Genomic DNA, 9,985 nt, shown 5'->3' with positions numbered 1-9,985 from the left:
CAAAAATATGCTAGCATTCTGCCTCTCAAACCCTGTCTTCCTTCTTTTACATAAAGTACATTTTGCTAGGTTTTATATTTCATTTTTTTGTGATTTGAAGGTTGAATCAAGTCCCCCAAACAAGATATGTTAGAGATCTAAGTCCTCGTACCTCACAAGGTGACCTTAATTGAAAATGGTCCTAAAGACTTAATCAAGTTTAAATTGAGGTCATTAGGGGATACATAATCTACTATGAGCTTTTGATGGGTTTTAGTTTTGTCTTTTGTTGTTTGTTTTTATGTTGGGAGTGATTACCTTTATAACTCTAAATATATTCATGCATCTATTTCTTAATAAGTGATTTTAGATCACAGCTAATTATTTACAACTGAGAGAGTGCAGTAATTTCATGTCATTGTAGTTTTCTCTTACCCCATTAATCCCCAAATTTGGCTAGACATTGCTGTTGTTCTAAAACTCATTACATTTTCCTATGTGTTTTTGTTCTATCTGTTAAATTTGAAAATGGAAAGTAAAAATAAAATTTTTAGAGTTCACTTAATCTCATTTAATTATGGTAATATTAATCAAAGTATTTTAAATATTGGGCAAAATAGATGATCACTTTTTATACTTTATCAATTCATAAAATTTATGAAAATTTTATATAGCTATATATTTGAGTTGTGATTCCCTTGTACATTTTTCTGAAGTTGTTTTAATTTTCATGTAATCAGAAAAAATATACCTTCATCCCTATATCACTAACTTATCTAGTTTCTTAATCATACCAGTTACAATGTTGTCATATGAACAGGTTATTTTTGTTGCATCGACATTATCTTATGATTTATCATTAATATATTGCCAACATTGAGATTCTATATTACCCTCTTTCTTGATGATTTTTTTGTTCTACTATAGTAAAACTTTAAATAATTTTTCAGATGGGATATGTGGAAGGTAACTTTCAAGAGTGTACATATTTAAATTAAATAAATTTTATTCTATATATAGAAGATATTTTGCTTGAGTATAGCATCCTACATTCACAATCTTTTAATTCTAATAACTTTGACAATATTACTTCATTGTGTCCTAGTGTCTGGTGTTGTGGGCGAAATTCTGATTGTATTTGTTTCCTACTGAGGTAAAAAATTATCACAAATTTAGCAGCTTAAAACAATACTCAACTATTTACTCACAGTTCTGTAGGTCAGTATCTAAGATGGTTGACTGGTTTTTCTGCTCTGTGATCACAGGGCCAAAATCAAGATGTCAGGGCTGAATTTCTTCCTATAACCCATAGAGGAGTATCCACTTCTAAGTTCATTGTTTTTTGGCAGAATTTGGTTCTTTGTGCTTGCAAGACTGAGGTCCTGAGTTCCTTGCATACTGTTAGCTAGGGTTATTCTCAGCTTCTAGAGGTTGATGGTCCCCTCTTTGGCTCATGGTCCCTTTCTACATCTTCAAAGCCAGCAATGGCACAGGAAGTCTTCTCGTTCTTCTAGCCTGAACTCTCCTGCCATATCTTTCCTGCCTCTTATATTATGTGTTTCTGACAGACTTTTCTGCCTTCTTCTGTGTTTTTCAGGGCCTGTGTGATTAGATTGGGCCCACCTAGATAATCCAGAATAATCTCCTGATCTCAAGGTCCATAATCTTAATCATACCTGCAAAATCTCTTTTGTTATATAATACATTCACAGGTTCTGGGGATTAGCTCATGGGCATCTTTTAGGGGAACATTATTCTGTCTACCGTACTCCACTCTCTGATTCCCAAAGAATCACATTCATGCCACATGCAAAACAGATTCACCTATCTCAAGGTTTCAAAAGTCTCCACCCAATACACCATCAACTCAAAGTACAGAAATATCCCCTAAATCTCATAGGTTCAAAATCCCCAAATCTCCTTATCTAAATCACCTAAATTAGCTAAGGATATGACCGGGCATAATCCATCCTGGGATAAAGTTTCTCTTCATCTGTAAAACTGGAAAGCAAGTTACCTGCACCCAACATAAAATGGTGAGATAGGTGTGGGCTAATAGTTGCGGATACTCTGCTTAAAAAGGGAGCAAATGAACGGAAAAAGGGGCCTAGAGTCTAAATTAATTTTATAATTCAGCTTTACAAACTCCACTAGGTTTCTGGGCCTGGTAAATATCTTCTGTGAGTCTCAGCTCCACCTTCTAGGCTCAGAACTCTGCCCTCTAATTTATCCTTCCTTTTTCATTAAAAGTTAATATATATGTACAGCTAAGTAGTTTCATTAGCTTGTTTTCTGCCAGAGAATTTGGAGGGTCCAACAATCTTCCTTCATTTTATCTGTCTTGATTCCTTTTAGTCCAAGCTGGCAGTGTTTTTGCTGACATATAATTCTCAATAACTGAGAATCTTGTCTGTGTCACAAGGATTTACCCCATTAGACAAGAAACTCCTCTCCAGATCTTTCCTAGATAATCCATTCTCTATTTTTAGCTACTGCTCAAATGACTGAGGGGTCTTTAATCTCCTCAGAAGCCTTGTCTGTAACTTAATACTCTGACCTTTCAAACTTTCTTAGGTATTAGAAAGGTTATACAGCCATATCCTTAAGTGTTTTGCTTTGTTTTCTGTAGAATATGCTTTCCTGATAGCGAATTTTTTATCTTTTCCATCTTGGTAAGCAGAAATTTTCCTTGGATTCTTAATGTTTAACAGTTCTCTTGATTTATCTTTCTCCTTTTGAATTTTACAATAAGCAGCAAGAAAAAAAATGAGTCATACCATGAACACTCTGCTGGGGAATCGCCTCAGCTATAGAGCCAACTTTGACACTTTCTATCCCTGCTTTCCATATAACTACATGCCACAATATTGCCAAGCTTTCTAATACTATGTATCTTGTTTCAAATTTCCATAAACACCTTTCTCACTTATTTCTGAGCATTCACCTGTCCACATTCTCCTAACATCCTATTCAAGGCAATCTGGACTTTTTCTATCATGCTTCTCAAAATTATTCCATCTTCCCCCATTGCCCAGTTCCACAGCCACTTCCACATTTCTAGGCATTTGTTACAGCAGCACTGCACTTCTAGTACCAAAAATTTGTATTCATTTTCTATGATTGCTGTAAAAAAAAAAAATTGTCACAGACACAGCAGCTTAAAATGGCGCCTATTTTATTATCTCATAGTTCTGTTGGTCAGAAGTCTGGGTTGGTTTGACTGGTTTCTCTACTTTGAGTTCCCTGAGTCTGAAATGAATGTGTTGGCCTTGATTACCTAGGCTGATAAAGGATAGTAACAGGATTCAGTTTCATGTGGTGGTAAAGGTGAGATCTCTGTTGTCTTGCCGACTGTTGACTGGAGATTCTCAGCTTCAAGAGGCCACCTGCATTTCCTGGAGCATGGTCCTTTTGTTCATCTTAAAATGTAACAACGGTGGGTTGCTAGACCCATGCCTTCCATTTTTCATGCCTTCTATTTTTCTGATCTCCCTCTGCTTATCTTTTTGGCCAACCCTTCTGTGTTCTGTGATGACATAGGGTCCACCTAGATAATCCAGGATAATCTACCTATTTTAAGATCATCTGATTAGCAATCTTAAATCCATGCACAAAGTCCTTTTTTTTTCCCCCCATGTAATGGTAGCATGCTCACAGGCATAATATCAGGGGACATGATGGGGGCCAAAACCCTGCTTACCATACTGATGTTAGTATTCTTCTCATTTTGTTGAGAGTTTGTTATCCTCTGTGAAATCTCTTCAGGTACTCAACACATCTTCTGTACTCTAAAATTTCAAGAAGATATGTCTACATGTAGCTTCTTTGTAGCTTCTTTTGCTGGATCCCTTCAATCTGAAACCATGATTTTCTTCTACATCAGGGAAATTCCTTTGAGCATTGCTTTGATAATTAATCCTTTCTTCTACTTCCATTTTTGTATTCTTTTTGGTTTTATTTTGTTTTCTCCAAAAGGCTTCTACTCAGTGGATCTTGGTCCTTCCATATAACATTTTAATTTCACCTTCAATTTCAAGGCAGAATTCTCCTTAAGGTGAATGAATGGGGATGAAATAGACAAATTACAGCTCCTTTCCTATGACTCGCAGAAGTCATTAGTAAGAAAGCTTCCTCACATCCATCTCAGTAGCTCATTCCATGTATTTAGAAAGTAGACCCCTCCGTTACATATGTAGGAATGGGGATGGCCAGTTGGCTCACATATATGGTGGTAGTCTTTAATCTATCAGAGAATGTCTGGTCTTTTTATTCTCCTTCTCTCTGTATTTCCCTATAAACAAATCAGGAGGATCAAAGGGTTTTACTAGAAGAATGGTTCCCACCTTTGCTGTGGTCTTTTCTATAGCCCACCATGAAGGATCTCACAGTTCTGGCTTCATTCTAAAGTGATACATCTGTCTTTTCTCTTCCACACAATTCTTTTCTTTTTAAGTCTCTGTTTTAACAATGTCCCATTTTATAGGTTTCATTGCTTCTATGAATGTATGCATTTTGTAGTTTTACTTTAATTTCAACAAGGTTTAGAGACAGATGGGAAGTAAAATTTTGGCTTTGGCTTGCCAACTTGAACCAGAAGTCACACTCATACTCAAATGCAATGGTTTTAGTCATTATCAACACAATTTATTTTTTGCCATCATGTAAATCCTTAGTGTAGAAGGAAATAGTTTTTGAAATTAGTGTTTCAACTTTAGTAGCTCTTCATTTTATATTTTCTACATAGTAATTTCACATGACTATGGCTTAGGATTTATTTAGAAATAACTTACATAAATACAAAAGCAGCACCAATATCTAAATTGTGTCCACTTTTTTTAAAAGATAAAAATAATAAAACAAGTGATCCCTAGTGAATTTGCTAATTTTCTAGGGTGATTTTATAATTGGGCTGATAAGACAATATAAAATTAGAGGTCAAGTAAAAAATCTAGAAAAGAATTTTCGAATCATATTGACCATCTGCAAAAAGAATTAGACTTATGAATGTCTGTATATTTATAGAGTATTGTTTTTAAGCAGGGGTAATATTAAGTAATTAAGGTATACATTTTAAAAGGAATAATTATTTTTTTAGGGGTGTGAGGGCGGTTATATAAGGTCTGTATGAAGAATAAAGTCTAGTCTCACTCTTAGATCTAATATTAATAATATTATGTTACTTTTCTTCTAGTTGATATTGTTGAAAGTAAGGATCACTTATTCCCTCAATCCTGGCACTCTAAACACCTATCAGGTTGCTTATTTCCAAAAAAAGCAAGAAGTATTTGTTTAATGAAGGGAAAGAACCAAGGATAATGTGCTAATAGCTGGAATTGTAAGAGAATGTTTCAGTAAAATGAATATATTAGATAACAAAGCCCATCGATTTATCCTAATAATAAAATATAAGTAGACATATCAGCAAGAAAAGTGACACAGACTCTCAAGAACAGGCCATATAAGTACCTGGCTGCATAAAGGCCATTCAGAGTTGATGACTAACTATATATTAGATAGAACATAGGTTGCTATAAAACCTAAAAATGATACTAATTAAAATTAAAATCAAAGGCCCCATTAAAATAGCAGGGATGTTCTACAGAAATCACTCTCTCATTAAGACCATGTGCTAAACTGAGGGATAAAGTGGGCATTTGAAATAACTTGAAGCTAAGCAGAGAATGTCCTCAACAATGGGACCTAAAGTTTTCCAGAATTTCACAAGAACAAAGACTGTCTGCAGCCAGAGAAATGCAGTCTAAACAGAAACCTAACAAGTGCTGTTAAATATCACATTTCACGTTATTATTTTCCCCAAAATGCTTACAGTGATTTTTTTAATTATGAAAATTTATTCTAAGAAAATAGAAAATGAAACAGTTAATGGAGAAAAAAAAAATACGTGCTCACCAAATATATCATTTAATTCTCTACCCCATCCCTAATAAATCCTTTGATGGTTGCCTTCATGAAGACTTTATAGGGTGACGTGGAGGAAAGCCATATGATGACTGGAAGAGACATTAGCACACTAGAGTGTAGCTGTCTGCATTGGTACGAAGCATCAAAACAATGCAGAGTTCAAGGCAGGAGGTACTGGTGGGATGAAAAGATTCACCCTTCTTCCTATTCTGATGTTACCAAGTACCAGGGACTCCAGGTGGAGCTGATAAGAGTTACCTGAGAAAGGAATAAAAAATCTCAACTCTTTCTCTTCCATCACTATGAATCAATTATTATTATAAGATGCTTTCACTTTTCCAGTTGGATTACTCTCACAGAGGGGGACAGTGTTTAAAGGAATTTCATGAAGTGCATTCGAAAGTTCACAGAAATTTGTTAAAGTGTGTCATATGGATCTACATTACAGGAGGATGTGAAAAACTTGGATCCCTCTCGTGGGATTTTTCTGTGACTTCCTGTTGAGCGATAGCTAGCTCAGCATTATTGCTCTAGAAGCCACATGAGGAAAATTGTATGTTCCTTGTTAAGAACATCACGTATTATGTTCTATTTCTATTTATTTTTGTTATTTTTCTCTGTGAAATGGTATAGTGGGGCTCACATATTGTAAATCAGTGTCATTGTTTAGTATATATCCCAGTCTTTTTTTAATTTGGAAATCCTTGGTAACTATGACTCTGTAAAGGAAATCTCCTTGAAAACAGGAAACTATGTAAATAATTCTGTGGCTGCAGTATCTCAAACCATGAGTTGTAATTGAAGAGACAGTTTTGCTAATGCTTTGATCCATCATTGTATTTAGAGTATGAACAACATTTCCTGCTTTTCTTTCTAAAGAGAAAACCAGACTTTCTGTGTAATCACAGAATACATGCAAAATTATCGCAATGTCTGTGTACACTCATGCATATAGACACACATTAATGTCTTCAAGGCATGTAAACACCTCATAAATAGACCATGACTTCAAAAATATGCTTTCTTTTCAATGAGTTAAGGGAAAATCACTTCCTAATTTGATGCACCAGTTTTTCAAATATTAAATGTGAACAAAAACAGTTGTGATTGTAATCAAAATGTTTTTACTCAAAACAAATGCAAAACTTAAGTTGGTGATACACTGACTCTAAAGAAAAGTAACTTTTCTAGAAAAGTTGGTGGAGCAGATAAGAAAATCAGTCTCAGTATTTTAGAGTCATTATTAAATTTAACAAAAAGAATGTTAAATAAAATGATTAGCTACTTTTATATGTCAGATTAGAATTTAATTGACTTCCAGTAGTTTCAACATTTGAAGTAGGATATTTAAATGAAAATAAAATAACAATTTTTAAAAATAAATTTCAAAAACATTGGAAGCAGTGACATTAATGGCAGGCAGATAAGGGTTTGGGAGATGGAGTGTAAGTCCATTTGAAGAATATATCACTCATTAGAATGCGTATGTCTATTAAAAATAAAGTTGCATCTTATAGTCACACATATTTTCCACTGAGTGAGATTCTGGCATGTCAGCTGCCAAAGGGAATGTCTCAGGCAGCAGCATATTAATTGTTTATTCCTTAGTTATAAGGACAGGTAGAGTTGCATAATTATGACTCATTTCATCCAAGGCACTTTGAATTGTTTCTGTTTTTCTTCCTGATTATTGCCCTCTGGGGTCATTGGTTTACACCTGCCATTGAAGAAACAAGACTCGAAGTTTAACACAATGCAAAGGAATCTGATAATGGTTGCTAATTAGTCAAAGAATGAGTTTAAAGTGAAGGAGATACAATACCAGCAAATTATTATTATTATTATTTTTGAAAAATAACAGGATTTAACACTCACTTACAACTCCTATTTGAGACACCTAGAATATCTGTTCCTTATAATGACAAAAACAGTCATTCTTTCAATAGTTTAGATATCTACTATCTTCTGATTATGTTTAAACATACTGATTACATTTAAATGTGTGTGTGTAGGAAGACCTATTAAATTGAGAAAATGTGACGAATAATAAAAATGAGTTTTTGAAGTTTTCATCTCCCAGAGGCAACATAATATAAACCAACGTGTTGAGAACCTGGGCTCCTTGGGTCCCCTCCACTTGACATTTGCAGTGTTTGATACTCCAGCCATTCTACTCCTTGTGAACAAAACAACATTGTAAAAAAAAAAAAATCTGTTTACTACAAGAAACAAAGATGCAGGAAAGGAAGATGTGCATGGGTGATGACAGAAAGAAAGAGGAAGGAAGGAAGGAAGGAAGGAAGGAAGGAAGGAAGGAAGGAAGGAAGGAAGGAAGGAAGGAAGGAAGGAAGGATGGACGGAAGAAAGGAAGAGAGATTATGTATTAAATTAAGAATCAGATCACCATTAAAGGACAATATAAAAGAAATAAAAAAGACCAATGTAAAAAAGTTTAAATATTAGTACTTAAAGAATTGAAAAAATAATTATGTGTAATATTTTACTTATAACACTGAGAAATACTCATTATAATGTGCTATGTCCACAAAAAAATGAGAAACAAGTGGTTAATACACTGCTGTGGAGACTTTATTATTATAAACTTTCTGAGTTTTTGGCAATAAATATCAAAAGCCTAAAGCTTTTTAGTGCTCTTTTACCTCATAAGTCCAATTCAACGAGTTTAAGGAAATAAATCAGAACTACAAATAAAAAAGTCCTACAATTAGTAAGACATAATTTATATTCATATACTATATTATTATGAAAATATTCAATTATGTGTAGAATAATTCAAAGCTTGCAATTACTAATATAAATCTAATAATAGCTATTACTTTATAGAAAGGATGCTTTGGGTTTTCAAGATATTTGACCAAATTGTTAGGTTTTCAAAGAAATGCATCTTTTCTTTAATATTGTTGGCAGCACAGGAACAATAAGCCTGGCATTTAAGATGAGGCTGCTTTGGGCAGGTAGAGTAGTGGGCAGCTGTTGCTTAGTTTAGGGAATACCCATTACTTTTTCTGGGAGCAGCACCCAGATTTTATTTGGAGGAATAGTCCTCTCACACCAAATGGATGCAGTGGGAGGACTATAACCCCTATAACCCACTCTAACCTCTCCACATGAAGGCGGTTCCCCGGCTAACCTGACTGACCATCCTCTTGCTATAATGTGGGCCTGCGACGTAAGACTGCATGGCTCCAACACAGGACTTCTGAGGAAATTATTGGGAATGAAGTGATCTCTTCCTGCTACTGAGAGGTTATAAGTCTTTAGCTGCTGATCAAATCAACTAACGAAGAAAAACAGCTCAGAGATGGGGAGAAAGAGAGTTAAAGGTAGAGTTGGAGCTAGAACTAGAGAGAGATTCATATCCATATCTAATCTCCTCATGTATTTCTATATATCAATATATCTATACCTGCCAACTTATTTATCTTTATCATCTACTTATCTAATGCATAATATACTCTGATGTTTATCTCTGGACTTTTCAATTATATGAACCGATGAACTCTCTTTTTGCTTAAGTTAGTTCTAGTTAGGTTTCTGTCACTTGCAATAGTCCCCACCAATACATACTCTCCCCACAGAGACATGGTGAAGATTTAATGAGACTGTGTATCTTCAGTGCTTGGCTGAATGTCTCGAGCATACTAAGCACTCACAATTAGCAGCCAATAATAACGCTGGGAGTAGTTATAATAGTAATGATAGTGACACATATACACAGTAAGGTAGCCTGGAAGCTGTGAATTAAATCTTTATCATGAATTTTATCTTTGTTTTAGAAATAACCTGTTTAAACCTGGGGAAATAAGGTTTCTCTGTATTCCCTTTCACCTCTGTAAATTTGTAATAACAACACTCTCCGTACTTATGTTCCAGAGAAGCAATGGAAACAGTGTTTCCTTCCTCTGCTATACTTTGTTAATACTTTGCATGTTATGCCTCCAGTCTAGCATTTATTAAATTTGTTTACTTCTGCAGAGGAACATGTGTTTCTTAGGTTCTGAACCACGTCTTTTAATCCAGTTTAACACAATCATCTAGCACAATGCCTGGTCCATAATAGATG

The sequence above is a fragment of the Pteropus vampyrus genome, unplaced genomic scaffold, assembly GCF_000151845.1.
Source record: "Pteropus vampyrus isolate Shadow unplaced genomic scaffold, Pvam_2.0 Scaffold83, whole genome shotgun sequence".
NCBI classification, from domain to species: domain Eukaryota; kingdom Metazoa; phylum Chordata; class Mammalia; order Chiroptera; family Pteropodidae; genus Pteropus; species Pteropus vampyrus.
Note: the sequence above shows the minus strand (reverse complement) of the source record.